The sequence below is a fragment of the Petromyzon marinus genome, chromosome 13 (assembly GCF_048934315.1).
Source record: "Petromyzon marinus isolate PM22_M1 ecotype Great Lakes invasive population chromosome 13, UKy_Petmar_22M1.pri1.0, whole genome shotgun sequence".
NCBI lineage: Eukaryota > Metazoa > Chordata > Hyperoartia > Petromyzontiformes > Petromyzontidae > Petromyzon > Petromyzon marinus.
The window spans coordinates 6246284-6258661 of NC_133679.1; the positions used below are offsets into that span (position 1 = coordinate 6246284).

Sequence of the window (12378 nt, forward strand, 5' to 3'; positions counted from 1 at the left end):
CTCGTGACTGCGATCATTTAATACTGCGCCTTATACATTACGGTATTTATACAGGGAGGAGCAAAAGGGGGGGGGGAGGGAGGGGGCGGTGGTGTTGTCAAGGTTGGCCATGCAAGCCGGGGGGATAATGATCAAGAGGCAGGAGTTGTTCCCATTTAAAATCCATCTAACAATGTCCGTTTTCTTCGTCCAGAATGATTCTGGCCACATCGTGGAATGCATGGACAAAGCACGTGAGCACTGTCGCCCTCTCTGAATGCCGCACGGGAGATTATGAACGCCGATATCGATGCTGACAATGACGAACCGGATCCCGGGACAGCCACCGAGAACTATCGGAAGCGAGTTCTGTTCGCGAGTACCGATGGGCGTCGGCGTGGCGCTTGCGGCGGCGGTGCTGATGTATTCACACCGCACTCGGTACTTATTTAAGGCTGAGTAAACATAGATGTATCCCAGGGAGAGGCACTGACACCACTTGCCACTGATGTTAACCGTGGCCTGGACTCTAGCTCACGTCGCCGAATTCACAGCAAGTGGGTGAGTCACTGCGCCACCAATCTCATTAATATTTATTACAGCAGACAAAAACGAGGATTCCCCCCATAGACCTATATTCAGACTCTCGTGAGAAGAGCTGTTAGCGAGCACCTGTGAAGGTCTCGGTACGGTGCACACGGGGGCATTGTGACACGCACCACGCCTGGCCACCTTTGTCTCCCTCGTCCTGTTTAAACACAGTGCCAGGTAGTCAGTAAAGGTTGAGTCGCCCGAAGGGAAGGTCCAAGACTGACATTCGCTACTGATGAGTCACAATCGGCTCGGGTTTCATGAATTCATAGACCAATGCGCTCACCACTTCACCACTAATTATGTACAATGCGCGCATGCCAACGACACAGATTCCCCCATATCGCCTGAACAGACTTTTGAGGCAAGTGCTTTTAGCGAACGCCCGTGAAGGCGAGGTACAGCACGGAACAAAGACAAAGACCAACCGTACAGCCTGAACAGACTGTTGACCACCTGGCCAACACCATGCCCGGCCGCCTTTGTCTCCCCGATGGCGACGTTTACATATCGCATCAAGTACTCATTTGAGACTTAATCGACCTACGGAGAGGGCCCAGGCACCGGTTCAGATTAATCGTCACCGGCGTTGGCCGCGAAGCGGGAATCGAACGCGGGTCACCTGGGGTTCGCAGCGCAGTGCGCTAACCGCTGCACCACCGCTCCCCGTTACACACACATAATTACACACGTGGACAATTGGCGCACATACGTAGCAGACATAACAGTGACACGACTGCACTTACCAATTGCTTTCCCTGGAGTAAAACAGTGATGGTGGGTGGGGGGGTTTGGGGTCAACATTGTCTCTAATTGGTTTCTATAGAGATAGATGCCATATTCTATCCAGCTGTCTGTTGTTGCCTTCTTGCAGTCCTGTTTCTAAAATACAGCTTTTACACAAAATTGTTGCGATCGATTCCACTACTTACAACATGCAGTCGTAGTAATAGTGTAACTGGTGTATAGTGAAAACTATATATTTTTTATCATTTGGAGATGTGCAATAGTCGGAGTCAGTTATGATGGCTTTTTTCACATTGGTAGGCAGCTCATTCATTATCATCATATTCATACGCTCGTATGTCAAGTGTGTAATGTATGCCATTGCTAACACACAACGAATACATTGTAACAACACAAATCCCATTTAATTTTATAGACTGTTCTTACAAGAGTTATCAAACACTTTTTTTTTAACTAGTAGCTGGGTCAACACCATTCTCGACCAAAATCGTTTTTATCCCCGTGCCGATGTTCGTGCCATGCCAGGAACTCATTTCAGTCTGGACTGACATCGGGAGGTTCACACCAGATTCAGATTATGGAATTGCAATACAGTGCGCTAACCTCCATACCACTGCTCCACTTACACAAATATACTCCCTCGAAACCAACGGAGCACAGGCACATGAATGCACCCACTTGCATGGCAATGTACCACCATCAGCCATGATTTATCCACCGTTGCATGAAGGCCTCCCCAATACATCGCCGTCCTAGACACAGCTGATTTGATCACCCTATCTCCACAGTCGACATCCTCTCCGGAACGTTCCCTCCTTTGTCCGCTAATCCATTGTTCGTCTCGACCGCCAACCATCATTCTTTCCAGCGACGTGTCCTACCCAAGTCAACATGGTATCTCGAACATACATATTTTCTCTGATCCATGTGTACCTCTTTTTATCTACCGGTGCAATTCCAATTGTTGCACCTCCGTCTGGAAGAATGATGGAAACAAACGCCCATGACTTACACAATGAATAAGCAGACAATATACGTATCTTTGTAAGTATGTTCAACTTCCTTAGCACCGTACGTAGCCGACCGCGCTAATTGGAGGTGTGGGGGAAGGACAAGAAAAACTAAACACAAACTTTTTTTAGTATTTCGTACACAACCCATCAGCTCCAGGGCCTTCTGGGAGTGCATCATCTTAAGCAGCATTGACTCAAGGCAAGCACACTCTGGGCCAGTTTCAATACTCCGTGTCTCATGAGCAATCAGGCTTGCTTGAGTCAATACTGACGAACTGCCGATGTTAACACGCAAGGCTCCTCTTTCTTATGACATGGGTCCGATGTTCGACACGAAGTTGTACTGCAATACGTACCTCTAAGTAATAATTCGCATCATTGTATAGAATATAAGTAACAAATAAGGGGGCAATATGTCTCCTTCATATATCCATGTCTCCACAACAAAATACAGAAACAAACACTTCTTATGTGACCCATCACGACTCTATTCAGTAGTCGAATGACAAAGAGCTGAACATTATTTTAATTGTTATTCGTTTGCAAGTTCACATTTGATGCGTTCATTTAACCAATATCAAAATGTAAATTCCTTCAAGTATAGACACATGCAATAGATGTGTGTGATGAAGCAACAATGTTCTCTCAACATCTCCTGTTCTGTCAGGGACAAACACGCACACGTGCATGCACATAGTGAGGAGCACAACAAACGGATTTTGTAGAGCAGATTTTGGTGTGATTGAGAGGTTGAAGGGAAACAACGGATGGAGAGGAGAACACCTGACTGGAATAGCACTTAATTGACGGACGGGAAGAACAATGGGACATCACCCACGTGATGGCAGGATAAATCCACAGAGGCTTGGGGATGGGTGGAGAGGTGAAATTGACAGATTGGCAGGGATGAGGGGATCACAGGAGCCGTGGGTCGCAGACAATGGCAGGGGAATGGAGACGTTTTTCTCGATCAAGGCACTAAGGACAGGAGGGAGATGTTGATGTGTCTCATGTTCGCACCTTCTGGGCATGTATAGAGTGTATGGTATACTGCCTGTGTGTTTGTGTGCGCTCACATATATATGGGGAGCGGCAGTTTAGTGGTTAGCGCATCGAGTTCAATATCCGTTCACGGGCAATATCAGTGGCGAATATGTCAAGCGTCAATTGGCCTCCCCTAGGTAGACTCTGCCTTAAATAATTACCTGATGGCGGTGTGTAAACACCAGCACCAGAGAAACAAAGGCGGTCGGTCAGACGTGGCCTTGGCCACAGCACCGACTCGTGCACTCTGCCAGCCTTTAATAAATGTTCACTATGAGCACTGACGCAAACCATCTATGTTTTTACTTGGGTTATCTTTGTATACATGCTGTTAGGGCAAGTACTATTAGCGAGCACCTACGAGGGGGTGGGGGTCCAACACCACGCCCGGCCGCCTTTGTCTCCCCAGTGGCGATGTTTTTACACACCACACCAGGTAGTGATTTGAGGCTGAGTTTGCCTAGGGGAGGCCCAGAACTGGTTCAGATAATTGTCACCGGTGTTGATCAAGAGCGGGAACCGAACTCGAGTCGCAGGGTTCGTAGCGAAATGCAACCACTCCCCACGCATACATACAGATTCACGCATATAATACACACGTACAGTTACATATTCCTTGAATAAATACATTAAATTGCACTTAGCAACCAATTGGATGGCAATATACCTTATATTTTACGTGGTATAAGGCGAATCCTACTGAAAGAGGGCACTGCTTTTCTCTTCATGGGGTGATGAATTATGAAGGAGGGAATACTACTCTTTATGAAGTCATCTGTATACCTCTTTCAAAGGCTAATGAGTTGTATCATTAGGATTCTCTCATGGAGTGTCCTTGCAGTCTTGCCTGTGCATTAACATGAATTACTGTAAAGGAAAGTGTGAACATTATTTAGTGCGCACCCTTGATCAATCTGACAGTTTTGCCATGTTCTGATGAACCCGTGTCTTTGCAAACATCATTGTAATATGTTTTCTCTGTCTGAGATCCTTTATTTTTTTTATCAACCTAATTAATTATATATTCAGTTATTTAGCTATCTGTATGTTTTCCTAATGTACGGACAGTAGACCTCGATGTTGATGTGGTGTACAGAGGCAATCACATATCAATCCGCCACACGAAGAGCAAGGGGGGGCATGCCCTTTATTTATCTGTCCCTGATTGTACTTATTACTCTACATTATAAACAATGTAAACAAAAACCCCTATGCGGTCACACGCAGTGAATCTTGTAAATTTAATGAAAATTAAGAGCTTTGATTCAGTGGCTGGTGTGTTCCATTCATTAATGCTTAACCACTAAATGTCCTTACTAATATGTATGCTTCTTTATATTAAAAACTTATTTTGTCCCATCATATATACACATATAAAATCGTCGTGTTCTCGTGGAAATTCAAATTTTGTTCCAGAAGGACCACAATTCTGAAATTTATCACGAAAATAGTGGGGTCTATGTTTATAACAAGAATGATCCTTTTTTTGCATTTCAGTCTCAAACAATGACAGATCAGCGATTGATCGATTTGACGTTCAGGGAAGGCTCAGCGTGAAGTTGCACGTTACTTTAAGTGTCTCGACAAACACTCAAAAGTATACAATTCCCATCATCAGTGAACCAAGTAACTCACCACCCTCGAAGTGTGACGTTAAAACTTATAAAAAGTGTGCTAAGCCTGCAGACACTAGCATATGCATACAGACACACGTAGTGTTTATTCTTTTTTTACATTCTTTCAATCTGTCCTCTCTGCCTTCCAAGATTGTTGTCTTTTTACGACTTTCTCAATCTCCTCTCCACACCCCCGACCGCCAACCCCTCGCTCCTCCCTTCACTGTTTATTTTACTCTTTAGACTTCTCCCCACCCCCTCTGTTATCAATGCTTTGGGCGCACGAGGCAGTTGGCCCCAACTCATGAAATTACCAATTCAGATTGTTTCTATCGATCTCCCGCATTCACATCCACATGTTGTATTCGCCCTATCTCATTAACATTAACAATTATGGAAGTAGGTGCATCTTAGAGTGTCGATATGATGGGTACAAAAACATATCTGTTACATAATACGATATAATTTAAACAATCCTGTTTTTTCTATATAATGGATCATGATAGCTCAAAATAAAACTTAAACGACACTTTCATTATTTCTACTGGATTTTGAGATGCTTGGCTTTGCTATTGTTTTTGCTGAGACTTGGTTCAGAAAGCAGCCAATCTTGAAGCCCAATTTGGTGCAGAACAAGACTGAAAACCAAGTTTAAATTTGCCTGTCAGACTAGCATACCTACAATTTTTTTTCCACAGTCATCTTTACCAACCCCCAACTTGGCAGTGAGGAATGCAATGTGGTCCTGACCTCTATCAGTCCAGACCTGACCTTTGACCTTGCTCACTGACCTTTCATCTGGGCCTGACAGTTTGATTAATTCACAGAGGGTTATGATTTATGTGCAGCTCAGACTTTAAAATAATAGACAACAGGTGGCCAGATAGCAGTTTTTTTTTTTCTGGAAAATATATATTTTTTGCCTCTGCTCAAAGATGTCAAAACAATCAATCCATTTACCAAAATATCAAGCGCATCGCCAAAGTTGCTGAATAATAAATGAATAAATCACCGGCCACTGTTCAACCACTGACACTTAGTGCTCTTGGGGTTGTCAGACGCTCATTAATCCGTATGTCTTCCTGCAGACCTTGCGGGACAATGAGGAAATGTTTGTAAAGGCTTACAGTGCATTGGGGCTGGGTCACTAGGAAGGAAACCCACCAGTGAGGAAGGAATGACACTTGAGCCTTTCTTTTCGTAGTCACATCCCACCCAAACAGCCTAAATCAGCGCAGACACTTGTCACGTGTCCAGACACACACCACTGGGCAGTGTTTACTGTAACGCTCTAGTGGCGACCTCTGATTGGCTGCAGTGACCTTATCTCACCTTTGCACCTGGCTTGTCACAGTAATGGCTCTTACATGACCTCCTCCAGCCCTCTTGATGGCAATCAACTTTCTTTTTGTGCACTGCCTGTTAGAAAGTTCTTTTAAAATTATATATATGTGTATTTGTGTCCAATGTAAGCGTAGCCTAAGGGGGTAGGTGTTTCTTAAAACTAAGATTTAAATTTTATAGCAAAGAGGCACGTATTTGTGAGCTGCATTCCACAGTATTTTATGTAATCTGACAGCATGGACTCAATCGTTTGCTGTAATAACATTGCGTGGGTATTATTTATCATAGGAGTACTTTGCTTTCCGAAAACTAGACATTCATATGCAGTATTAGGGATGTACAAAAGGAAAATATACTGGAAGAAAACTATTTTGTATATTTTTACAGCATCGAGTTCCACTGAAGTAGACTCATGAGAGCACTCTTGCGAGGAAGGATGGGTAAACAAACAAAATAACTTGTTCAAAGTATTTATTTTCAATAACTACCATTTCAAACAAACGAATATACCTATTTATAAAAATGCAAGAATCTCAAAATTAATATTGTTCCACCCCCCTTCCCGTAGCTTAAAACTTCATTGCATACAATGAATAGGTGTCCTCGCAGCAATATACGTCATCGTCAATGAACTATTTAATGATTAGGTGGCTCCCAGGACGTATCGACCAATCTACACTTGGCTGGAACATTCTCGCAGTCGCAGAGCCGTGCAAGTAAAGCAATCGCTGTTTAATCTGCGTGGGGGTACGTGATGATGATTGACCTGCAGAAATGGGGCACCTCTTTGTGCCCCCCCTTCCCCTCCCTGCCGTATAACCCCCCCCCCCCCCGCCTGGGGATTGCTGCCCCCCACTGTAGGGATGGTCTACAAGGGTCCTGCCCCCCCGCTGCCCCCCTCCTCCCTGCCCCCCCCCCCCCCCCCAGAGAAGGCCTTTTTGCTCATGCTGAAGGAATGTTGCACGTTACAAGAGCAGTGCAGAGAGAGGGGGGGGGAGCCCTGAAACTAATACGGCAGCGCAACTAATTTGGGGTTCAACCGGCCCTGAAAGGATGAAAAGGCTCGCTTGTCTCTTCCTGACATGCCGGTCATTGAAGGGCACTCTTCATCTGTGCGGAAAAATGAAAAGGGCAGATAATGGACTGTCACCCAACACGTAACCTCCAGGGTCAGATGCCTCGCGTTTAACAAGACAGGGGCACGCTGGCTGAGAGCCATTGTCCGGCCAGAAAAAATCACACATACATTAGAGCTGTGGAGTTCGTCAAAGCAAATGGTGCAATCTCTGTAATCCAGCTCGCTGCTTATCGCAAGGTACAGCTTTGATTTATAGCAAACTAATTTAAGATTGGTCGCAGCTCCCTCGTTGACAAAGTTAATTATGGCCAAATTTGTAGAGGCTGGATGGCTTAGTAGGAAATGAGAAGCCCTGCGCCTGCTATTATGATTGAAAGTTAATTCTTAGGCCAATGTTTTGTTCCAGAGGATTTTTTAACTCATTTAAACAATTACTTGTTCTAACGAATCATGGTAATCTGACAGCTGAGGCTTTTGGGATGCAGACAGAAAGTGGTAATTACCATCCTAAAGTTTGGTTACAAAATGTTAAAATGAAATTTGAGGGGTGGCCTGAAAGAGTAACACAAGTTATCACTATACCAATGTGTGTTTCGGTGTGTATGATATTCCCTTCAAATTGATCACCTCACAATATATTTACATTTAGTTGTATTCTCCACCCATTTAAACTGTGCATAATACACGCAGATTTAAAATAGCTGAGAAATGCATGCAATGAAATACTGCTTTGATTTTGACGTTCATGTTTAGATACCAAATATTTATAAAACACTCGTGTTCTTAATTAAATTCTCTACGTACACCATCGTGCCGTGGCACAGGTCAGTTTAAGCTCACTGGTATCATATTGCATTCCTCACTACATTAAACACAGCTTGTTCTCCTCAAGGTTCAAATAAATTTGCAATTCGAGTTGTAACACAGAATATATCACAGACACGCCACCGTGTTTAGGAATAAGGAGGCTTTGTATTTCTGTTCACTTATAAACGATTATACACGTATTACTTACGTTGGTGTTAAACTCTTTAAATGAGATATTTAATGTCCTTTGGTGGACCAGCTAATAATGGAGTGCCTTTTTCTTTTGTAGAAGATAAGGCACATGGCTTAGTGCTCACACACTCAAGGGGGTGCTCACTGCCAAGAATGGTCATTGGATTGTTCAATGACACACACACACAAAAATGTCGCTCTTGTTCGAGATGGCCCCCACAAATCCTCCGTTTTCTCGAGGCTGGTTGAATGTTCAACAGCACAATGTTGTTTGCATGTATGTCTCAGTGTGAGCTCTCTTGGCTTTTGAAGCGGCCTTGCTTGATTCTCTGCACATCTGTTTTCCCGTACACACTGTCGTGACATTGGCGATGTTTTTTTTATGCAGCTGCGGCAGCAAAGGCAGAAGTTGTTATTAAGTTTGCCTTTCGGTGTCCCGTGCACTTTTCACATGTTTGTTCTTAAAGATTAGGCTATAAATATACATTGGTTTAGTAATCTTCGGTAAAACTCTTTACCAATGTAGTCATATTCAGTAGAGTGATGGCCCAGTGGTTAGTGCGCTCCACAGTATATCTGACTCCCTGAGTTTGATGTCTGGCATCATCAGTGGTGAGGGAGATTCGCACAATCCGAGACTCCCCCCTGCAACTCACATTGACCGGCATGGTGAAGTATGGTCAGAGAACCACTGGGACTGTCACACTGCAAGTAGACGAACAGTGGAGTTACTCAGATATTGCCATTCAAGTAATACTTGTTGATTTAAAAAATATAGCCAATTTTAGGTTTCAAATGTAGAAACTCATACGAAAAGTCTGTAGCATGTGTTTAATTAAAGGACTGTAAACTTCACGACATTACATAAGACACACTACGATCTTCTCTTTTCTAAACACACTGATTTGACCCAGTTTTGTTAATCACCAGCAACGATACGACTTCGGCTCAGTTTCTGAACTTGAACCCCGACGTGTAAGTAAATAAATAAACAAAACACCTTTGTGTACGTGAGCACATCGCTTTGGGACCGCATAAATTAAGCCGCGTAATCTTTCATCTTGGAGAAGCGACAGTCTACAAACAAGGGGGTGGTGGTGGTGGTGGTGCTGGTGCAGCTCGTAGCCTTCCTGTGGAATTCGCAGCAAACTCCAAGAAGGGCAGATGAAAGGGGGATCGGCGGGGCAGAGGCTTGGTGGCGAAGTGCTTTTTGGGAACAAGGTCACGTCTAAGGAGTCTGTCCTGCTGTTAAAGTAATTTATGGGCCTGCTGTCGGCCTGGGCAAAAAGAAAAAAAAGAAAACTGGGATCTTTCTCCCTGTTGGCCTGAGCCAAGTTTGCCACTGCTACAGCGTGGGCCCACGAGCTACCCTAGAAGGTAATTATGATATCAGCATCGGGCTGAACGTAAGGCCATGACAGCTGGTCTGCTTAGCCCCCCCCGCCCCCCTCACAGGCCTGCAGGTCTTAATTGCAAGCTAGACCTAGGCAGGCCAGACAGATGGGAAGGAAGGGAGGTGTCACGGGCCTAGGTCAGTGTCAATCTCAATCGCTCGTCTCCTCTTACTTCCATTACCATCTCACCCGTGCCCTGCACGACCCCAGGCAGAAGCTCTGCTCCTGGCGGTCATGGGGCCTTAGCCCCATGGGGATTAGACTGGAAGCCAAAGCAAATCTGCATGGGGGAAGGGGGAGACGTTGCAAACGTGGGTTACATCATTGGGAAGGGGTGGGGAGAGCTTCGGAGATAATGAATTTAGATATCTCGTCGAGTTGTCTCAATGTGTCTTTAAAGCATTACGAATCCCCACTACACGACAGGGTGGTCCAGATACCTTGTTACCCCCAATGAATTGACCCAAAATATTCCCCCCCACCTTTGCATGTTCATTTCTGTTATAAATAAGCCTTACTTAAAAAAATATTAATTCTTAGGGAATTAAATGGGGGGGGGGGGGGGGGGGGTGGTCACGGGACATCTGGACCACCCTGTACAACACGTTGGGACCAAGGCAATTGATGAGAATTGGAAACTTATCAACTCGTACTTGAGCGTGAAGCTTGAAGAAAACGTTTGCCGTATCAATATGACGTTGACGGCTATGAAGATCCAGGGCGTATGACGAAACTGGCATGCAGGCAATCGCCTCGCAGGGAACTGATTCTGCACTGGGGCAAAATGCAGTCCTGTGCGTCAAGTGCGTCCATTTAGTTAATGCTTCATCGGAGGCTTTAATAATCATATTAATGGAAGGCTCTGGACAAAAGCTGGTAAAGGCTTGAAAAGCAAGCGGTAGTGTGTGATTGTCGACAGGCCCGGCGAGAGAATTGTGGGGCCCCGGTGCATAATGATGTAGGCTGGGGGTCTCCATTGGTTTCCATCCCCCATCGCCGTTGTGTCAAAGGGGAACAACTTTGCCTAGGCCTAGATTTTACTCAATGTTATATTTACGAAGCAAATGCTTTTGCACGTTCTTATTATTACTTTGCTTCTTTTGGGCCAGAGACGTGTTTCGTGCATGAAATAGATGGCTGAGAAATAGGCTCCAGTGCTTTTGTACCCTCCTGCCTCATCAGGCCTGGATACAATATCTGTGATTTTACTGCAAGTGTACCTGTCAACAGCAATACATGTATACATTATAATTATACAAAAGTAAGTATTCCTTTATATTAAAGCATAGCACAGACAAAATTTATTTCATGACTTATTTTGGTGGGCGTGGGCCTTGTGTTACTGCCATCAACATCAGCCAGAATCAGTCAATTGCGAAAGAAGTTCAACATACATGCATACTGGATAAAGATCTGGCAACACCTTATCTATCTCTCAGTCTTGTGATGCTAAAATCCATGTAGCACCTGCAAATGAGCTAATTTCATTTCTCCATTCCCATTGGTGATGATCCTCATGAAAGTTTTACTTCTTTGGGTTGCCACTGTCATTAGTCTCTGGTCGTCCCTTCGAGTGATGTGTGCTGGCCAAGTCCACTTTTCTTGACAGTCCAGTATATTAATGTCTCTAAATTGTATTTGTTCAATGATCCATTAGTCCCACTTTTTGTCTCTCAGTAATTCCAAACGTGCACCTTTTTACGCTTCTTTCAGCATTATTCCGATTGTGTTCCATTTGCTTTGTTGTCCACATTTTTTCATACATATTTCACAGCAGGTAAGAAATACTGATTAAATCTTCTTTTTGAGACACTTTTGGTCTTTACATTTTCATTCTTCACTATTAAGTTCAGTTTTCCAACAGCACCCTAACCTGTTCTTCTTCATCACTCTATTTCATCATTTATATCCCAGTCCGCTTTCAATAAATGTCCCAGGTATTCATACTCTGCTGTGCATTCCAGTTGTGCCCTTTTGAGAGGCATATATAATTGCAAAATAACCTGCTGTACATTCATTCTATAATTTTCTGTAGGTCTTTTCCAATGGTTTTGAGGGTTAGAGTTAAACCAAGCAATTGTTAATGTGACCACATATTGAACTTTATGCCATTATCAACATCTGTAAATAATAACAATTTTACAATTCTCATTGACAGTTTAGAGAATATATAATGTACTGTGGCTTTTTTAATGTCTTAAATATTGTACGTTGAGCTTATATTCTTGGTTCTTTCGGTAAAGTCACGTAGAAGGGAAACAATAAAATAATAAAAATATAAAAATAAAATTCTCACGACGTTTCGACTGCAACACAAGCAATCATCATCAGGTGTGAAAACCACAGCAAGAAAATTTGAAAAAAGTGGCGGTTTTTTTAACGTTAGCACCACAGAGAGCGATTTGACAGTTTGTTCAGATGGACGAGTCCATCTATGTTCGGAAAAGAGGAGGGGGGAGACGAAAATAATGGATGCGGTCTGAAAGCCACTGTAAGCGTGAACAATTAATTAAGACCCGGAATGGTTTATCAAATCCTTCCAATGATTGCTAAGCCAGAATCCATCTTCTCGG

At 43.8% G+C, this 12378-nt stretch overlaps 1 long non-coding RNA gene across 1 annotated transcript in view; it reads right to left on the minus strand.

The window, feature by feature from the left end:
- The window catches only part of LOC142924421 (uncharacterized), a 258403-nt gene that overhangs the window by 129701 nt on the left and 116324 nt on the right, over positions 1-12378 (minus strand). The gene's annotated exons all lie outside the window — the stretch shown is intronic.